Raw genomic sequence first — 15,358 nt, forward strand, 5'->3', positions numbered from 1 at the left:
CATATCAGAGCAATAGTCTGTATTTATGTAAATGATCATTAAATCTCAACAACGTGCTTTCATATTCCTAGTTTGTTTTAACAGAATGGCATGAAATGAATAATGTCAACTTAAAACTTTTAGTGTCTTTTTGTTCATAAATACCTTTCTTCAGCCCCTGGAGCTTTCTCCAACAGCAACAATATTCATGTTTGTAGGTGTTGTTCAAATCATGTGAACATGCCCACTTCTTTGTAGTGGTTTTCAAATGCAACATGCAATCCTTTTAACAAGCTGTAAATGGAAAGCCAATCTCAGCTCTGTAGTAGTCATTGAAATAATTCTTGAATTTGTACAAATCAAAGAATGGTCACTGAAACTTGGTGCATTTGGAGAACAACAAACAAGAAAGTTGGCTATACTGTGTTGGTTGTTAGGTCTTGCAGTTCAATAAATTCTCTTAATTTATTACTAAATTTTATATGATATATATAAAACAATTTAGGAATATGTGACTATACAAAAACCTTGGGCATGGTCTGCAGAGCTCTTCCATAAGTTTCCGTGAAATGACCTTTTGATTGCAACAGAACAATAAAAGTATTAATTACTTAGCTTGAAATCTATTGGAATTTAACTTAATTAATTTAATTGAAATCCAGTGAAGGCTTCATCCTGATTCCATCCATTTCTTTGCTCTGTCCTTCTTCATGTTGGGGGATGCCCACCTGCATACCAATCAAAAGCCAAATGTAGTTCTTCCTCCTCACCCCTCAAAACTCCACCCCATCAAATACAATAGAACAATCATTTTGTAATTTCTCCATTTAATATAGACTCTGATTCCAATTGTTAAAACAAAGCAGTTAATCCAGTCTCTGTGGTACAGCCCTGGTCAGAATTAAAGTATAGTAATGAGTCATCATCATCAAGAAGAAGCCTATAATTGACAACTGCATGAAATAAACAAATGAATGGAACACAGGCAAGCTGGCCTGATAAAAAGCACTAAAGGAACAGCCATCCCAGGATGCAACAGATGAATAGTCAGTGAAGTGCAAGATCTGATTTGGCTTGGATGACAAGTGAGCTACAAAGATGGAACAGGAAGCAGCTAAAGGGATTGAACTTCACACTTAGGTGGTAATTGCACTAAGCACTTCTCTTGATCAAACACTTCTATTAAATAGACAAGCAAGACAACAAAATCCCCCAAAGGCTCACAGTCTTTAAAGGTAGCAGTAATTTCTTGACTGTTAATTGATAACAGGAAGTCTTATCTTTCAAGCACATATTGTTAGAAAGGAGAGCAGGGCATTGTACAGATTTTACCAGATCCAGCCTAGGGCTGCCAAAGGATTTAGTTGGAGAACAGAAGAGAAAGAGCAAACCCCTTTTTTTTTTCTTTCCCGCTAACAGCTCAATCATGCCATCCATACTAGCTGCCTTTCTTATTAATGCTGGGACACTTATAGAAATAAGATCGTAATAAACAATGAGAGTAATAAAAAAAAATTAAGGAAAAAAGAAGGAAGAAGAAAGGAAAGGAAAGGAAAAGGAAAGAAAGAAAATACAGAATTATGATTTCCTCTCTTCTTTCTATCAACAGTTGCTATCTTACTTTTTCTTTTCCTTCTTTAACCCTTTTTCATGCCCAAATCTATACATAATAATTTTTCTTTCTGGTCTTTCAGAAAAAAAAGTCCATATGAGGTTTTTAGCCTTTAAAAAAAAGTCTGTATTGTTTTTTGGTCTGACCAAAAAACTAATCTGGTGAGTTTTGCCATTTCTATATTCTCCACCAATTTTATAAATCAATCTTTTATGGTACATATTTTATTATTTTTCTATCCTACACAATAATCATGTCAGAGTTATCATATATGATATTCATTTTCTATATTTCTTTTCTAGTTCAACCTTTTGACACCTTGGTCTATACCATGGGTCGGCAACCCCTGGCCCCGGAGCCACATGCGACTCTTTCAGCCGTCTCCTGTGGCTCCCAGTCCTCCTCTGCCATGTCCAGTCTGGAAAAAAAAGTGTGACTAAAAAAGTTCAACCAATCAATTCAAACGTCTCATGGGGGAAACAAAACTTGCGAAGTTTGAATTGCTTGGTTGAAGTTCTTTGGTTTGTGGGACTGCCCACAAGCTGTTTTTGGGACTTCCCACAAACCTCTTTTCTTCTTCAGACTGCACACGGTGGCAGTGGAGGAAGAGATGGAAGGACTACTGGAAAGGTGAGTGGGTTGGTCAGATGGGGCTTGTGTGTGGGGGGGGGGTATTTCTGACCAGCATATGGAGTCTCGGGCACTGCCAGACCACCTCCTTCTTCTTCCCCTTCTCTCTCTCTCTCTCTCTCTCTCTCTCTCTCTCTCTGTGTGTGTGTGTGTGTGTGTGTGTTTGTTTGTGTGTGTGTTTGTGTGTGTGTGTGTGTGAGAGAGAGAGAGAGAGAGAGGCACTTGCGCTTTTCTCTCTCTCTCTCTTTCTCTCTCCGATCTACTCACCTGGCCAGTTGTTCTCTGACAAGCTGACACACTGTGGAAATTCTTATTGGGCAGGCTCTCCACCGGCGCTTGTCTCCTGTGGGGAAAAGTGACCCAGAGCAGCTGCCAGGATGATTCCTCATCCTCGGTCCTCTTCTTCTATTGTCTAGCTTTGTGGTAGGATAGAGGGAGGGAGGCTTGGAAAGTGCAAGGCGTGCAACTCCAGGGAAGCCAAATGAGCACATGGGGCCGGGTACTACCCGCATGGGCCTGCCTCTTCTGTGCATCGCCAAGTGATTTTTTGGGGGACGGGGTGACTTACAGAACAAGCAAGCGAGGCAAAGAAGTGACTATCAGGCAAAGACGAGAAGCTACGTATACTGGGCTTTGCTCTTCTGCCGCTTGCAAAACAGCACTGAGCCTGAACTTCTGGCGAACTGGGGCGCTGTGGCACAGAAAATGTCCCAGAAAGCCGCGGTGCCTCCAGGTCCGTTGGTTTACCAGCAAGCCACCACCTCCTCTTCCTCCTACTGGCCTTGCTGCATCTCCTGTGGAGACATGTTTGCATCTCTCTGTGTCTCTCTCTGCCACTCAAAGCCATCCTCCAGCTTCATCCTTAAAGCGGTTTCAATCAGCCCCTTCATTGCCAAGCATCCCCATAGAAGTCAATGGAGGTCTGCAGCACCTCAAAAGGCCAGCCATGGTGCCTCCAAGTCTGTTGGTTTACCAGCGAGCCACCGCCTCCTCTTCCTGGTCTCCAGCCCTTGCTGCATCTCCTGTGGAGACGTGTTTGCATCTCTCTGTGTCTCTCTCTTCCACTCAAATCCATCTTGCGACTCAATCCTTGAAGCAGTTTCAATTGGCCCCTTCATTGCCAAGCATCCCCATGAAAGTCAATGGAGATCCAAGGCGACTCGAAAGGCCAGGCTGGCTGAATTTGGACAAAAGATCAGGCAAGGTCCCATTCCAACCATTGCTACTTTGGCCAGGAGAGACCTGCGCTCTGATTAGCCAATCCTCCTGCTCAGTGGTCTGTGTTGATGCCAAAGCCAATGGAGAAGGAGGTGGCGGTGGCTTGCCGGTAAAACCAAGGGACCTGGAGGTGCTGCAGCTGGCCTTTCAAGGCACCATGGACCTCCATTGACTTCCATGGGGACGCTTGGCAATGAAGGGGCCAATTGAAACTGCTTCAAGGATTGAGCTGCAGGATGGCTTTGAGTGGCAGAGAGAGAAGCAGAGAGATGCAAACATGTCTTCACAGGAGATGCAGCAAAGGCAGGAGATGAGAAGGAGTCAGCCTATGTCTTAAATTAGAATACGTGGAAATAAGATCCATCTAAGCTTGTTTCCAACAATCAAGTTACAAAATCACTGAAAATTTTATTATAATTTTGAAGGACAATGTGTGTTTAGTAACTTATTCACCAAAGGAAACCAACTCTTTATACCTAGAAAATGAGCCTGCCAAACAGAAGACTAGAATTCCTGTTCCTGAGATAATATTTTGCCATGAAAAATCGATAAAAGCCATTATAGGAATTTCGCAAGCTGACACCTGAAGAGATACATTTTACCAAATATTATGGCTTTGAGTATATTGAGCATGCACAGTTAGCACTCTTTTTTGTGGAGCAAGTGGGTCTGGATTGAGGGCCTATTGTTGTAGTAATGCTCTAGTACAACTGACCCTGAACGGGTCTAACTCAATATGCCATTGCCCTTCATGTTTTACCTATCCCTGGGGGTTATAAAAGCTACCCTATAGTGATTCCACATTTCTCAAAAGAGAACTTCTTGCTGTGGGAACAGAGCTCATATAGACTTGATGTCAAGCCCTTGGCACAGCTAGTTTTGTTTTTGTCAGGCAAGTGGAACGAACACCAATTATTTAAAAGCCTGACTGATCAATTAAAATTGATTCTAGTTTGTTCTGCATTGATTGCAATGTTTAATATAATAGGAAGAATACTTCAGATAGGGGTCAGTAATTGCTACACAGAATGCTCCTTATGACACTTTAGATTACACTGCTAGTCTGCACCATTAAAATAGCAGATACAATGTTAATTTCTTTTTTCCAGACACATAGGAGTAAAACATAACACTATCAAGCCACTAACTGAATGTGTAGGCTCCCTTAATGCCAAATGTACCACTAAAAATTATTAGGAGGAAGGGGAAATCCCAAAATGTATTTTGTAAACATTCTTCTGGACATTAAAGCCATAACTAACAAACATTATTAGTGATTTCTTTTAAATACTACAGTCCTAACCTTTAACTATAAATGGTAATGTTAATATCTCACATTTTATCTGTTCAAAGTTGATTTCAGAAGTTTATGTAATACTGTTTGTGACATGGTAGTAGTCATATAAATTTTTCAATCTCACAGAAAAATTTCATAAACAAGATAAAGATAGCTGTATTCAATATCATTTTTCACCATGCACTAGGACTAGATCATAGATAGAGCCATACTGGTTAAAAAAAAACTGGTTGATTCATCATATGGATATTTATTTAATCAATTAACTTAATTAACACAAAAGTGAAAAGCAAAAAACGTTATCTAGTGACTCAAATCATTGCTTCAGAGGACAGAGATAGACCGAGAACACCTATATGTCAAGTGTTCAGAAGATATAGCATACTTATTTTTCATCTTAGACTGCTCTTAATAACTAGAGAATTAATTAATTAATTAATTAATTAATTAAAATACTCTTTCAGTCTTATCTGCCATGATAAAATATCACCAGATATATTCTGCCCTACCCCAATATTGCCAGCACTGATTAGTAATTAGTAAAACTCAAACTAAAATTTTGGCAGGCCTATCTGCAATGCCAGTGGTCAAATTTGGGACATTTGTCTCTCTTTGTTTTTTGATTTCTCATACAAAACCTATATTTCTATATACCTATATCTGTCCTAAACCCTATTACTTTGTCAGTCAAGTACTGACAAAGCTACAGTTACAGCTACAGCTCTTTTCCATTGAGATATATAAATAATTCATATAATACAAGTAAGCCATGGTTTGATTAATTCCACTTTGTTTAGTATTAGGCTGGCACATCATGCTAAGCAAAGTCATGGTTTATAAACTACATAGAACATGGTAAGTCTAAAACTAAGCAACATGCCTTAGGGCTTGCCACAATGAGTAAACCAATCAATTGATTGAAATACTGTAAATACACCCTTTGAACAAACACATATATACTAGAAAATAGCATTTCCTTTTGCAATAGCTAAAGGAGCAGAAAATGATACTGAGACACTGGAGATAATGCCATACAATTGTGCATATGTAAAATAAAATTCTTATAATTGATTTGTGCTTAGAGTGATTTGTGCTTAGAGTGTAAGCCGCCCTGAGTCTTCGGAGAAGGGTGGGATATAAATGGGATTAAAATAAAAAATAAAATAAATAATCAAAATTGTAATTGTTTTAATATATATTAATACAAGGTGTATAAGCAAATACATAATTGTAAGATTGTTTTATTCTGGACAGTTTGTTTGAATTTATCTTCTGTCTGTTTTTATGTATTTCCCTCTTCTATATGCCACGCAAAGCCCATTGAAGTTGGTTGGATAGTATACTTGAATGAATGGATGGATGGATGGATGGATGGATGGATGGACAAACGAACAAACTTTGTAAATGTCCTTCACTGATATTAATATAAAGAAGAGATTAACATTAGGAATCTAATTAAGGTGGCATGATGCTGCACTGGTTAGGATGCAGTATTGCAGCTAAGATAAGATAATCATGGCTTAGGCCCGGGATACTTGCAGGACCGTCTGCTACCGGGGACGACTTCCCATCGCCCAGTGCGCTCACACAGAGAGGGCCTCCTCAGGGTGCCGTCGGCCAGACAATGTCGGCTGGTGACCCCCAGGGGGAGGGCCTTCTCTGTGGGAGCACCAGCCCTTTGGAACCAGCTTCCCCTTGAGCTTCGGATGGCCCTGGACCTCCGGTCCTTTCGCCGCAACCTCAAAACTTTTCTCTTCCATCAGGCTGACCTGGATTGATGATGGGTTTTAAATATGTTTTAATTTTTAACTGTAGTTAATTTATTTTGGGGCTGTTATTTAATTTGTTTTTTAATTTTTGTATTGTTGTTTTTTATTGTTGTAAGCCGCCCTGAGTCCTTTGGGAGATAGGGCGGCATATAAGTCCCAAAAATAAATAAATAAATAAATAATCTTTATTGTCAGTTTTTACTGTGGGCATAACGGCACACATCAAAAATGAAATTTAGTCTGTTGACTGCCAATTGCCAGCAATTTGGCAGTTCGAATCTCACTGGCTTAAGATTGACTCAACCTTCCACCCTTCGGAGGTCAGTAAAATGTGGATCCAGATTGTTGAGGGCAATAATGCTGATTCTGTAAACCTCTTAGAGAGGGCTGTCAAACATGGTGAAGTCGTATATAAATCTAAGTGCTATTGCTATCTCACCTCTTTTGATTACCTGTCTTGCTAGGAGATACTGCTAAGTAACAGATACAAAAATTAGTCTGGGAACTGAAATTAGCCCAATCTAGAGCAAGAAAACCATAAATAGATGCAACTCCTTAAGTATACTTTTCTGAATGAGATGAAATTTACAGAATAAAATATTTTGGTGGCACGAAGACTGCCCAGTACCAGAGCAGTTTTGGAGCTTTTCCATTTTGTTTTGCTTCTCCTTCTTTTATTTGTTTTTTAGAAAACTTTTTGTTTTGTTTTGCAAATAGATGACATTTCTAGGCATACTGGCAAACTGGGAGGATGAAATTTATGGAAATATTACCACAAGAAATTTGGATGATATCTAGTAGTCAAAATTTGATTTAACTGGGAATAGAATAGAATAGAATAGAATAGAATAGAATAGAATAGAATAGAATAGAATAGAATAGAATAGAATAGAATAGAATAGAATAGAATAGAATATGGAAGAGACCTTGGAGGTCTTCAGGTCCAGCCCCCTGCTCAAGCAGGAGAACTTATACCATCTCAGACAAGTGACTGTTTAGCCTCTTCTTAAAAATCTCCAGTGATCGAGCGCCCATGATTGTCTGTTAATATTTCCTGGAAAATTTGCTCATAACTTTAAGAGGGAATTTCATGCACTACTACAATCACCATTATTTTTATTTCATCACAAGACCTTTTGCTCCTGTGTGAGCATTGGAGTATTATAATAAAAAAATAATAATGCTGATCTGTTCTTGTACCTGATATCATAGGTTGCAAATCATATTAATTCTTATCAATCATAAACTGATCTTAACAATCATGCTAAAATGCAAAACAAGTTCAGAAAAATGTTGCAAAATCAAAAAAGGCATTCTTTCAGAAGCAGGTAAATGAACGGATTGGTTTTATGCACTTAGAATTAAGAACATAGCTTTCTAGAATATGCAGTTATTAACTTACAGCATATGTTATTGAGAAAACTACAAGCATAATTATATTGTATTATCTTGTCAGTAAATTAGTATATGATTTTCAATTTTATTTTCCTTAGATCTGCTCTAACGACATAAACAGGAGGTAATCCCTTAATCCATTTCCATTAATATAGAATAATCAAAAATTTAAGAGTTTAAATGCTGTCTGAAGGCATGTAAGTGACAAAAGTACAGAAAAAAACATTTGTTAGCCACACCTCCAGCTTCTCTGAAGGAACATCTATAACAGGGGTGTCAAACTCAATTTCATTGAGGGCCGCATCAGCATTGCGGTTGCCCTCAAGGGGCCGGGTGGGTATGGCCAGGGTGGGCGTGGCCTACTGGGTGGGTGTGGCTAGAGTGCGTATGGCCTACTGGGTAGGCGTGGCCAGTTCTACATCGTTCGCATCAAGGGTGCCTATGGGGGCCTGGGAAGGAGTGGGACAGATCTGCGGGTCTCTGGCAGAAGGAGGGTCTCTGGGCCAGGGCCAAGGCAGTGGGGGACGTTCCCTCACTGTTTCCAGGATGGATTCACAGGCCACATGAAACCACTTCGCGGGCCGGATCCGGCCCCCAGGCCTTGTGTTTGACATGTCTGATCTATAAGAAACCACCAAGCTCAGAAAGCACCAAGGACCCCACAGTTCAACGCTGAGCTACAAATAATCTCTTCTGTCAATACCTTTAAAGAATGTTTTTAAAATGAGAACATAATCAACCACATATCATAAGATGAAGGGTCCTTGGTGCTCTCTGAGCTTGCTTGTTTTCTTGCAGATGTTTCATTACCCTAACTAGGTAACATCATCAGTGCTAGTAAGGAGTGCTGTTTGCTATCAGTTTATATTCTGGTTGCTTGCCTGTCAGTGTTGGTGGGAGTGATCTTAGAGATTCTTTGGTTGGACTGCTTGCTGTTGACATCTTTGGCAGTTTCATGATTGGAATATTGTTTACTTGATTATTGGTCTGATGTTAACCTTGGAGTTAATCTATGCTGATCTGGGTGCTGAGGTGCTGGTGGAGAGGTGCTTGCGTCTTTTTGTTCCTTTTTGGGCTGGATGATAGTTTCTTTTACATAGTCTATAGATGTTGTTAATGTCTATGTGTCTATTGACGACTGATTTGTCAGAGTGCCGGGCTAATAGAAATTCCCTGGCATTTTTGGACTTGGCTTGGTCTAGGTCTAGGATGATCACATTTCCCCAATTGAAACTATTTTTAAATCTGTTTATATGTTGTGAAATTAAAGAATTTTCACCATGTTTCATCTTTACTTTCACAATATAGACAGATTTAACCATAGTTTCAATTGGGCAAATGTGAACATCCTAGACCAGGGGTAGGCTACCTTGGCTCTTTTATGACTCGTGGACTTCAACTCCCAGAATTCCTGAGCCAGGCTGGCTCAGGAATTCTGGGACTTGAAGTCCACGAGTCATAAAAGAGCCAAGGTTGCCTACCCCTGACCAAGCAACGTCCAAATACCCCAGGGAGTACTAGGACTGATATGTTACCTAGTTTCGGTAATGAAATGTCTGCCAGAAAACAAGCAATCTCAGAATGCACAAGGACTCCTCATGTCAACCTAGAGCTACAAATATTCTCCTTTATTAGTACATATCATAACAGTTTGTAACTTCTGCACGAAAGTGATAATATTAACAACTTCTTTTTATCATGCATTCAGGTCTATTCCAGAAATGATATTTAGAACACAATTTATAATTTAGGAAAGATTATGATTGTTTTCTTATTTGGATTCAGACCACCCCAGTTAAGAATAACAGTTGTAACATAATGTAACAATGAAATCAAATATCAAAAATTCAATGTGCAGCTTAAAAAAACTAACAGGATTTTCAATTTATTATGCATAAAAAGCTTTTATGCTGGACTGAATAAAATTCTAAAACTTCAGCTTTTGCTCAATAAAATTTCTGCATAGAAGTAAGACTCTGATGCAGAGAGAACACCTTGCTAAAGTCAGTTGTCTCTCTGCCATTAACATAATGCAGTGAATTGGTGAAATTCACTGGGAAGAAGAAAATCAGATTAAATAATTAGTATCAATTAACTCTGGCAAAATAATTCCATAAACAATTGGTCTCCAGTGTCTTGCTTAATTATGTGAGACTTTCATTGCTTCTTATCAAGTCTGCTTTGATTCATCTTAGATACTTGAGCTTCCCCAAAGGTATAATTAATTATTGTCTTGTAAATAACCCCTTGATAATTAATGGAAGTAGTACACAATACAGATTTTTTTTAGAAGAAGGAAAGAAAGAAAAATGTATTAAAGAAAATAATGGTTTATATGGGAATGACCTTTTTTCATTTTAAGGTAAAGAATATTCATACCATCATAAAGAACGGAGGCTAATTTAAACAAAATGCCAGTTTAATTAAAAACACCCCATTCCACTGCTAGTTCTTCAATCACTATCATTAAAGCTAAACAATCACCTTGTATACTTTAACATTTATACTCACTTATGCCATTATTATTTTCCCTTGGAGTTAATTAAAAACATTTCCAAGGCCCCAAATTAAAATTAAAATAGTCTTTTAGACATCATCAGTAAAATTCACTATTCAGAAAAATACTTATAATATTCATAGTACATATATTCACAGTGAAACGTAAGCCTAAAAATGAAATATTTATACTCAAGATACCGATGCATGATTCTATACAAACTACTGTGGCAGGTAGGATTCTGTGGGAAGGAAGAATCACGAAAATGTTAATGGACAACCATTCACATTTGAATCATCATATTTTGACAGGAATCAGTATGCATATTAGAGGTAGTACCTTTCGCAAATGAGAAAAAAATCAGTGTTCTGTGAATAAAACTCTTTTATTGCCAGAATTATCTTCTGTATTCAGCTGTACTTACTATGTCATCTAGTCTTTTATTTCCATCCTAGATAGCCCAATATCTATTAGATGCTCCAAAGGAAGTCATGAGTGCTTTTATATCATTTTACTCATATTCCCTAGAACAGGGAATAGATCTTAAAAGAAATAGACCTTAAAAATACAATCATAGGGCTGGAAAGAACCTTGGAGGTCCAAGTCCAAACTCTTGCTTAAAACAGAAGCCCTTATTCTATCCCAGAGAAATGATTGTACTGTCTTTTCTTAAAAACCTCCAGCAATGGAGCACCCACAACACCAGGAGGCAAGCTGTTCCTTAATTAATTTTTCTCATTGTCAGGAAATTTCTCCTTAGTTCCATATTGGATCTCTATTTGATGAGCCACCCATTGCTTCTTGTCCTGTCCTCAGATTCTTTGGAGAATAAATCAACCCCCTTTATTGGAAGATAGCTATCATGTCACTCCAAAGTTTTCTCTTTGTTATGCTAAATATACCTAGTTCACTTATTCTGTTTCTTGTATGGTTTAGCTTCCAGACCCCTTATAACATCTTCGTTGCTCTTCTCTGCACTTTTTCTAGGGCCTCAGCATCTTTTTTATATCATGTTGTCCAGAATTGGACAAAGAATTCCAAGTGTGGTCTTACAGTGGAGTATAGTGCAATACTACCACTCCTTATGATCTTGCTATTATTCCTCTGTTGATGCAGCCCGGGACTGCATTGACTTTTTTGGCAGCTGCCACATACTGCTGACTCATGCTTAAGTGGTGGTCCACTAGGACACCTAGTTCCTCTTGCAGGCCCTACAGTTGAGCCAGGTATTACCTATTCTGTACCTGAGTCAGGTACTGTCTATTCTGTACCTATCACTGAACTGCATCTTGTTGGATAGGGCCCAATGTTCTAGTCTGTCAAAGCCCTTGTGAATCTTGAGTCTATCTTCTAAAGTGCTAGCAATTCTCCACAGTTTTGTGTCATCTGTAAATTTGATGAGTGTCCCTTCAATCTCCCTTCTACATTATTTACGAAGAAATCAAAGAGCACTGAGCCCAAGACAGAACCTTGAGGTACCCCCCCCCATTGCATAGTTCATTCCAAATAACTGTAGTGCTGACAACATGGTGAGTGCAGTTGGTCAACACTTCTGCAGTTGCCTCCAGAAGTGGTGAATCCTCCAATACTGGAAGTTTTTAAGAAGAGACTGGACAACCATTTGTCTGAAATGGTATAGGGTTTCCTGCCTGAGCAGGGGGTTGGACTAGATGACCTCCAAGGTCCCTTCCAACTTTATTATTATTATTATTATTATTATTATTATTATTATTATTATTATTATTATTATTATTATTATTATTACATGGTGAGTGCAGTTGGTCAACCATATATATTATTTATTCTTCATTATTCTATTTTACCAATATTCTTCTTTATCTAATACATTACTGAAGTCTAAGTATACTATATTGAAAGTATTTCCTTAATCCACTAATTTAGCCACTTTATGAAAGAAGACAACCAGGTTTGTTTGACATAAACTGCTTTCAACAAAGCCATGCTAGTTTCAAGAATGGGTAGCCCTCAACTTGCAAAAGCTTGTTAGAGACTGTTCAAAGTTATAATGGCAGTGGTGGGATTCAAATATGTGAACAACTGGTTCTCTGTATGGATGTTGCTTCTGGAAGTCCGTTCTGAGCCTGGGCAACAAAAAATTAGTTAGTGGTTCTGCCAGAGTGGTGAGAACCAGCTGAATCCCACCACTGTACAACAGCACTGAAAACATATGACTGTTTTTCCACACTTATGACTGTTGCAGTATCCCCATGGTCATGTGATCAAAATTTAAACTTTGGAGGCTTGGCAATTAGTTCGTATTTATTATGGATGTGTTTCCTGGTTTCTTGAGTCTCTTGTGTTTCTTTCTCTGTGATATTATTCTTGTTTGGGCCTTTATTATCTCATTTTTCAGAATTTGCCAAGCATCTTGAACTGTTTTTCTCCTCTAGGATTTTCATCCATGGAATATTTCCTATTCTTTCTCTTAGTCTATTGAAGTCAGCTCTTTTAAAGTCTAAAACAGTAGTTTGAGTTTGTTCAGTTACCTATGTCTGTTTTATGGTGAATGACATGGTCACTATCCCTCAATGTTTCTACCTCTTCCACTCCTTCAACCATTTCATCCTCATTAGTAAGAATTAAGTCTTGTAAAGCTCACCCTCTAATTTCCTCTCCACCTTTTGGATGATAAACATATAAGCAAAATCTGATTAGCAAAAACTCATCTATTTCCTTCACATGGTTGGGGAGGCACCACTATAGTGATGCTACCTCTTCCTCTACTATTCACCTAAATACTTGCAAGGAGACTTTCATCATTACTTTTGTGTATTTCTATAGAGGTGTAATAATTCTTCACATGCGATGCAACTCCTCCTCCTCTTTTGTTTTGTCTGTTTCTTTTGAACAATTTATATCTTTCCAGTAATATGTTGTAGTATGGGTTCCATATCACCAAGTAGTTTCAGTAATGGCAAAAATATTGTACCTGCCCTCACATATTAGGACTTCAAGTTCTGCTTGTTTCTCAAACTCTGAGAATTGGTGCACAGACATCTGAATCCTGTTTGACTGGCCCTACTTTTGCTTCCTGCATCCCCTGTTTTATATCTGAGTGCCCCCACATTCTCGCCACTCCATTCCTCATTGTCTGATTTGTTGTGTTGGGGTTAGTGCTTTGGTTTTGCTCCTATAACTTGGGCTCATCTCCCTTTCAGTTTTAATTTAAAGCCCTTTTGATGAGTTGAACCATTGTTTTCCAAAGACATTCTTCCTGGTCTTTGTGAGGTGCAGCCCATCTCTTGCCAGAAACCCTTCCAGTAGATACCGTAATTAAATTGTATAATATACTTTATACTTTTTAATTATACTTTTTAATGTAATGAGCTGTTTTTAAATTTGTTGCATACTGCCCAGGGGCACTGTATAAGATGAATGAATTTAATAATAATTTAATAAATTTAATTGTTATTAAATTTAAATAATTTAATAATTAATAATAGACTTTCAAAGTACTAATTATGCCAATGAAGTTTGTTCTCTGTTCTATTCTATGTACTGTCCTGTACTCTCAGATGCAAAAACATCTCTTTAACTTTTCAGTATGACAGTTTTTCGATATTTGAAGAGTGTCATCATAACCCTACTCAGAAATCTTTTCTCAAAGCTAAAAGTAGCCAATTCCCAGATTTTCTACTTGAAGAATGTTATCACCAGTCTTGTTTTCACCACTTCTGCACAGAATTGTTGATCTAACCTCCTTTTGAAGCCATCCAGGTTGGCAGCCATTGTCATAAAAGCTGCACTAAAAAGAATTATCCTAAAATGTCCTATGATTTAGCCCAGGGGTGTCAAACTCAATTTCATTGAGGGCCGCATCAGCCTTGCGGTTGCCCTCAGGGGGCCGGGTGGGTGTGGCCAGGGTGGGCGTGGCCTACTGGGTGGGCGTGGCTAGAGTGCGTATGGCCTACTGGGTGGGCGTGGCCAGCTCTACATCATTGGCATCAAGGGTGCCTATGGGGGCCTGGGCAGGAGTGGGACAGATCTGAGGGTCTCTGGCAGAAGGAGGGTCTCTGGGCCAGGGCCAAGGCAGTGGGGGCCGTTCCCTCACTGTTTCCAGGATGGCTTCGCGGGCCACATGAAACCACTTCGTGGGCCGGATCCGGCCCCCGGGCCTTGTGTTTGACATGTCTGATTTAGCCTAACTGAATGAGTCCATGTTCTAAGACAGAAAGAAAACCTTTGTATTTATTGTTGTGTGATTTTAATTTTATTCAACTTGTTATATCTATCTCCATTTTCTATTTATTCCAAATCATCATCATCATCCATGCATCATAATTTTTCCTCATAATTTTTTTTTAAATTCCTCAATAAATTTTGTTGCTCTTTTCTTCATTCTCTGGCAATTTTCTTTGAAGATATTGTATCCAAGTGCTATACATGACTATGCCAATATCTCATTACTTTGACAAAAATAAGTAATGATATTCTACAGGCAGCAATGTTATTTCTGCTGAATCTCAGACAGATATATAGATTACTTCAATCACTTCTCTGGAAAAGATTTTCAACCAATAAAGAAATAATTTGGTTTTTTTTAACCATTAGTAGTTTTAAATAACCATGCTGAGGTCATTTCTTTGGACATACAAATATTATATTGCATCAAGGATTACTTATCTGTTCACTGATGATTTGGAAAGATGTATCACCTCAAACTGTCCATGCCTTTTCCCATTGTGGTGTAGCAGTTAAAGTGTTGGCCTAACACCAAAGAAACTCAAATTTAGTTCCCATAATTGCTTTGAGGTAGTCATCCTCTGTGCTTAACTTACCTCAAAGAACTATTACTGTAAGAATAAATTGGGTGGGAAGTTCTCTATGTAGACTACTTAAACTCTCTGAAGGAAAGCAACAAATAAATATAGCCCAAATCTCAGTGTTTATCAGTTGTGTGTTCTTATAACTATGTTTTCAATATGACATAACACAGAAAG

Source organism: Vipera ursinii (genome assembly GCF_947247035.1).
Source record: "Vipera ursinii genome assembly, chromosome: Z".
NCBI lineage: Eukaryota > Metazoa > Chordata > Lepidosauria > Squamata > Viperidae > Vipera > Vipera ursinii.